This window comes from Gossypium arboreum, chromosome 3, assembly GCF_025698485.1.
Source record: "Gossypium arboreum isolate Shixiya-1 chromosome 3, ASM2569848v2, whole genome shotgun sequence".
Taxonomy (NCBI): domain Eukaryota; kingdom Viridiplantae; phylum Streptophyta; class Magnoliopsida; order Malvales; family Malvaceae; genus Gossypium; species Gossypium arboreum.
In genome coordinates this window covers 123,698,258-123,705,167 of record NC_069072.1, presented here as the reverse complement: position 1 = coordinate 123,705,167, position 6,910 = coordinate 123,698,258, and the positions used below count along the sequence as shown (strand labels likewise).

General features: G+C 30.1%; 1 long non-coding RNA gene across 5 annotated transcripts; it reads left to right on the top strand.

The window, feature by feature from the left end:
* The first annotated feature begins 643 nt into the window (after positions 1-643).
* LOC108457195 (uncharacterized) lies at positions 644-6,649 on the top strand. 5 transcript variants are annotated; one of them, XR_001867060.2, is made up of 5 exons: positions 644-1,106; positions 1,740-1,870; positions 3,322-3,477; positions 4,396-4,489; positions 6,247-6,649. It is a non-coding gene; the product is annotated as an uncharacterized LOC108457195 (long non-coding RNA). The 5 variants fall into 5 exon arrangements; XR_008280221.1 differs by lacking the exon at positions 644-1,106 and adding an exon at positions 1,127-1,338 and having other exon boundaries at positions 1,750-1,870; XR_008280220.1 differs by lacking the exon at positions 644-1,106 and adding an exon at positions 1,127-1,338.
* The last annotated feature ends 261 nt before the right edge of the window (positions 6,650-6,910 follow it).

Here is a 6,910-nt window from a genome sequence, read left to right as displayed (position 1 = left end):
AAAAGCTTATGGTTTTTGGAGCTCTCCCTTAGGTTTTTCTTTCTTCTTGGACAGTGGATGAGTGTAATGGAGAAGAAGGTACTATTTTCTCGGCTAAGTTTTAATTTATACCTAGCTTAATTTTACTTAACTTAGGTTAATTATGTATTTAATTAAAATTAATCTTGATTTTATTTAATTAGTAAACCATCATCAACCATCCACTATGTATCAATTTATCACGGTCTAATTTCTATTTTAGACCTTTGGTTAATTATAATTTAAGTTCTTAATCCAATTTATAATTAAAACCTATAGCGATTGAATTTTTACAGTTTAGTCATTGTACCTAAATTAAATAATTACTAAAAATTGGAGTAAAATTTAATATTCTATTATACAAACTCCATAAATATTTTAATTTAATATTTATTGATCGATTTATAGAGATGGAATTCGAATCGTATTTTCCAATATGACTAACTTTTGATCGTTACATAAAAGGTAATAGAAAAATTCTTAATGTTAATTGCGAAAATTAAAATAAAAATTATGGGAAAAATAACCCTTAAAATTAATGAATAATTTATATAAAATAAAAGAAGTATTCAAAATTCACCTTTATTCCTCCCATTTTATGTGGTTTATAAATAGAATTGTTGCAAATATGATGAAACACAACACAGAATTATGAATCAATCCACTGGCATTTACCTTTTCTATTTCAAAATTCTTCTTATTTTTACTCTATATTTTCTATTCTATTTTACACAATTTGTTTTAACATAATTTATTCACTAAATTTTTACATTAAAATAAGGAAGGAATCATCTTCTAAAGATTTGCAGTAAAACATTTTTCGAAAAATATTTTCCTAGGGTAAAAACAAATGTTTTTATGGAAAATCCCTTATCGGTTCTATTCCTATAAGACATTTTCCATTCTCTTCATCCTCATCGAAGTAATCCGTTCTCCCTTCCTCTCTGCCGGTCAGCCTCTACTGCTCCTCCTCATCTTTGTTCATTCGTCTCACCTCCGAATCTCTATCTCGTCATCTCTGTTGGTCGACTGTCGTTCTTACCAAATCTACAAGAAACCCTAAAATTTGGCTTTCCAGTCCTATCAAGGTATATCACTATCTTCTATTTTGTTTTTTTTTTGGTTAATTGGTCTTTTCAGTGTTTTATTTTGGTTACCCTGTAAATGAAACACTTGACTACACATTCCATTTCACCCACACATTTTCTTATTCTTGTTTTTCTCTTTGGTTAATTCCCTAAGTATTTTTATTCTTCAAAGTTCTTGTATTTGGTCCCTTGGAAACGATAGAGAAATTCGTTGCTATCTCCATAGCCACATGTGAGCTTCTTTCTTCTTTTTTTTTCTTTCTATGTGATTTTTCAGTTTAAGCTGACTAAGATTTTAATTGGGGGTTTTGGTTGTTTTTCAAGTTTGGATGAGTAAAGAATTTTTTTTTAAGTTCTGCTCTTCTGTTTCTTGGTTCTTGAATTAGCTTTTTTTTTTTTTTTTGTAATCTTTTGAATTAGCTTTTGCATGTAAAGGAAAGGATGTTTGGTCTATTTGGTTTTTATTTTGTTAAGAGACTGGAGATTTTTTAGCCACATGTGAAGAACTAGAAATACAATTTGAAAATTGCTAAGTAAAGAATCTATGATACCATGTTGTAAAAACAGATAGCATTCCTTATATGGTATTTTTTTCTTCCTTCAGTGCTTCTTCATATAACTTGTAATTTCTAGGTTGGTGCAGTTAGTTCTGAGGGCCAATCATTAAAGATGAAAGTTGTAAACTTGTATACCCTGGTAATGTTGAATACTACCATGTCTTCATTCAAGTGAGGGGCACAAGTACTTGACTCTGACAAATGATGGTGATAGACCCTATCTACTACTAATACATTTGCTTTCTAGAACATCAATTCATGTTTCTAACATTTAAATTCTAAAGCTATCAGCATTGGTACAAAGTCCATGAGTTTCATAGGTTGTCAACATATACTTTGTTGTGTTATGCTTGTATTTTTGGGTGAACTTCCTTTTGTCCTCAATCAATGCTAAATTCAATGAACCTTTTCTTGTTATTATTGTTCTTTCCTTATTTTCTTGTCGATAATCAGGACAGTATGACGTTTTGTTATACAGTTATTGTCTTCGAATTTTCCAAGTAATAAAGCTGAGTCATATAACTATAGTTTACTTCATACATATTTAAGTTTGAGGCTTTGACATAATGTTAATATCAATATTTGATTTGAAAAGAGTTGAGGGAAGAGTTGATTACTGTAGCTGAAGTTGCATTGTTTCTCCCTCATAACAAAGTCCAAGAATATGACGAGTTGTTTTACAATTGTGTTCAGGAAATAATATTTATGCCTTGAGTCTATCCTGACATTTATTCACATGCTTTTCACTTGGTAATATGGTCCCAGCTGCATCCTTTTGTTTTGTTTTGTTACTTGAATTGTAAACATTATTCTTGCTGGTTCCGAATATTGTCAAAATTCAAGACTTATGATCCATGTCTAAGTGTTATTTAATAGTTTGTTTCCAATTGTTTTTTCATTTTCCATTTGTTTAAAACCTTTTGTTTTATCGGAGAAGGTCAATCTGAACATTTTGTTGCAACGCACATGTTTGACACTATAAAAAGCTAGTTTGTCTACCATTTTCTGTTGTATGAAGTCTGAAATTTTGGGGTAAATATGAAGATTATAACTGTGTTAAGTTTCATGTCTCTTGAGGCACTTTTGGTTCGCATGCATCTTGTGATGTATGCACTGTTGTAAGGCTTGAGTTAGCATCTTTCATCCTTGGCAGGCAGTAGAAGATTTTTACTATACTGCAGTGAGAAGAAACCTGTATATTTTTGCCTTCGTACTTCGATTCTAATATGCACACTCCATGTAGGGAGAACCCAACATGTTTGATAGTTCTGATTATGCTACCATGTTATAGTTTGATAAGGGTGTAATTTGCTTGTAGTAATGTAATGTATCTATGCATGCATGACATGATGTAGGCCTTGCAGGGCCACTACATTTGTTGTGCATATTATGATCTTTATGCCTGATGCTTTGCATTCTTTACTTTGAAATGTAAGATATAAATTAGATGTTGGAAATGCTTGTGCGTGATAGATGCATTCATAACTTTAAAAGTCCAGAAAACTTTTTTGTCCCACTATTAATCTGACATCATTTGTTTGATTGTCTCTCCACAAAATCAATAAAGATTTTTAGCAATTAATTATCTTATCATTGCTTGAGAAACTTTCATATATGTATATATGCACTTTAGTCATGGTAACTTCTTGTTATTTCAGGTAGCTTAGGAGTTCCAAATATTAAAATTCCAAAGTTGTGTTTCGGGAAAGTAGGAGTTGATAATTCAAAGCTAAATAATGTTAGAATTTGTATAAGGCAAAGACCACTGCGATATACTTCCCTGGTTAGACGCTTGGAGAAGGCATTCAGCATAGGTTTGAGGCAATCTGTTTGGTTTCTAATATAGTGCTCACATTTATGGATTTGTTTGATAATTGTTGTTTGAGATAATCTGTTTGGTTTCTTGTCGATAGCCATGGTATTTTTTTCTTTTGAGTGGGAGAGATTTGAAAAGGAAAAAAAGAAAAAAAATGTGAAGAGCTTTCTTAACTATTTTCTTAAATAAGAATAAAAGTACGCATCCATGGTGGATGTACCCGCATGTCAACAAAAGTCATTTGGATATTATAATCCCTAATAACTGACATGAATGTTAAATGGCATGATCTAGGAAGTAACAGCTAATGTTAAATGGCAGTTATTGTAGCTCAAAACATAATTCAGTTTTTTAGTTTAATTCAAGGATTAAATTGAATCGATATACTATACTAAGTATTTTTATTGTTAATATAGATTTTTTTTTTTTAATCATTCCTGTTCCATTAGTCCTTTACAATTTGAGATCATTTTGACTTCATTATAGACGTCAGAAAAAAGTAGGAAAAGAAATACAAAGGCAAAGCTTAAAAAGTCGGATGGAGGTCACACTGGCGAGACGTTTGGTAACCAATTGAACAGGTTCAACCACTGGGACCTTCCAGTTTAATAAAAATAATTTACAATATTAAATAAGAATTAAATATAATAGATATTTAGTAGAAATATGAATTTTGGTTAATAGTATAGTATAGATTCAAAGGGGTAAAGATTCAAATCTCATAGCATAAAATAAATTTAAAATTAAGTTTAAAACCAATTTATATGGTTTTTTACTGGTGCAACTGGTTTTTGTCTGAATTATTTAGTAAAAAGTCCATTGAACTTTAAATAAAACAAGTATTAGATTAAAATTTTCGAATTATTTAGTTAAAAAAACACTTGAAGATTAAATTTTAAAAGTTAATGTGGTACAGGGACTGAAGGCAGGATTGATATCACTAAAATAATAGAAAGATCAAAAGCCCAGCCGACTCCATGGAAGTTGGATAAAGCAGGGCGACACCAAAGGTAAATTATTGCCCTTATAGCTAGCTATAAAAAGATTAAAGTGGTCAAATCTTAAATTAACTTTGCGTTTAAATTTAAATTAGTGGGTTAATTTTAAATGAAATCCTTAGTAAGTCTTTAAATTCAGATTTCGTTATGTCATTTCTTTAAGTTAGATCTGATTATTATTAATTTTCAAATTAATTACACATTGATTTGTAATAATTGCATATTAATTTGTAAATTTTTGTGTGATCCTATGGGAAGCTTACATCTTTTTTGTAGTGGTCAAATATTTGTGTGGCATTATTTTTTGTAGATGAATCGTTATCAAGATCAAAATGTAATTGTTGGAGTTGTGGCTTCAATTTTAGTTTTTGGAGCTCTTTGGATTAAAAAATTAAAAACTAGGAAGGAAATTGCTTCTCCCCCTTGTATGAATCGAGATTTTGAAAGAGGAAATTATATTAATATTATTTTATATAGTGGTGATCAGCATTGTATTGATGTGATAAGGATGAGACCGATTGTCTTTTTTAATTTGTGTGATATTCTTAGTAGGAATAATTTGTTATAATCAACTAAATCGGTGAATATTAGGGAGCAAGTAATTATATTTTTACATATAATTAGTCATAATGTAATATTTCGAGTGATTAAATCTAGATATTATAGATCAATTGAGACAATTCATCGTTACTTTAGGGTTGTATTGAGAGCTATTTTGAAATTGTATAAATTAGTTATTAGATTACTTGATGAGTCAACTCTTAGTGAAATCAGAAACAATTCGAGGTTTTGCTCTTATTTTATAGATTGTATTGGAGCATTAGATGGAACTCATGTTCGTACATCCATTCCACTTAGCATTCAAGGAAGATTTCTTAGCCGTAAAGGGGGGACGACACAAAATGTATTGTTGCCATTATATTTGTTTTGAAATTTTCCTATGTTCTAGCTGGTTGGGAAGGTAGTGCATATAATTTTCGTATTTTAAGTGATGTATTTTCATATCCAAGAGGAGTAAGAATTTCGGAAGGTAAGAATTAACATTAAATACCAAATAGTTCAAGTAAGCTCATAGTTTATAGTAATAATTATGTTGTGTAAAATTTTAGGTAAATATTCTCTTGCTAGTGCTGGATATGGCATCCAAAATGGATATATTATCCTATATCGTGGTGTCCGATATCATTTAAAAGAGCTTAGCGCTCAGGGGCCAGAAAATGCAAAGGAACTCTTTAATCTTTGTCATTCATTATTGCGAATCACTATTGAACGTGTTTTGGGGATTTTGAAGAAACAATTTCATGTGTTAGATGCTGAACCATTTTGGAATTTTCAAACTCAAGTAGATATAGTTTTGGTTTGTTGTGTCATCATAATCATATAATGGGAGTTAATCTTAGTGATTTACTTAATCAAGGATTATACAAGGAGTCTGAGTCTGATTTGATAATACCAACTATTACGGAGCGAGAAGAAAGAGAAGAAGCAAGAGAATAGTTTACTAAGAGAGAGGAAATTGCACAAACTATGTGGACTGATTATATGGTTAGAAATATTAGGCAAGTTTAGGGCTTAGGGTTATTGTTTCTATGTTAGGTATGTTTTAGTATTAAAATTGTTATTTTTTTTAATAATTGTTGGATATTAATATTGAAATTAGTTTGTTAGATTTTGAAATTATTATGTTTTAAATTTGTTAGATATTGAATTTATAATGTTTTAAGCTTGTTGGATATTGAAACAATTAATAATGACAATTATTAATGTAGAATGGGTAAGGGCAACAAAGAAGGGGCATCCAAGCAATTCAGATGGACAAAACTGATGGAACATATTTTTTTCGAAATTCTGGCAAAGAAGGCTCAGAAAGGAAATAATATTTCTAACACTTTCAAAGCAATTTCTATTAATCGAGTTGTCGTAGCTATTTTTAAAAGATTTCACCGTAGCTATTTTTAAAAGATTCCAAGTCCAATGCGATGCGAAGCATGTGGAAAATCATTTTTGAAGACTGTAAAAAATTAGTGGCAGATTATATGCACAATTTGAATTGAAAGTGGTTTTGGATGGGATGATAACATGAAAATAATTACTTGTGATAGAGCAACATATGATGTAACAGTGATAGTAATATATGTATATATATGTTAAGTATATTTCAATTGTTTTTTACTTGTTATTCTAATTGTGTATAATATCCAACAGGCACATAAGAAGTATGAACTATTTTTGAATAAAAGTATTGATCTTTATGATGAAATAGCTTTGGTTGTTGGCAAAGATGTGGCAATGGAGAGTTTTGCTAGAACATTTGCTAACATAGACTTGGATGATGGTAACCAAGATTCAGTGCCTATAGATTGTGACAATGAAGAGATTGAAGAGGTAAGAACAAAAGTATCTTCATCTGGCACATTTAAATGTAAAAGGAAA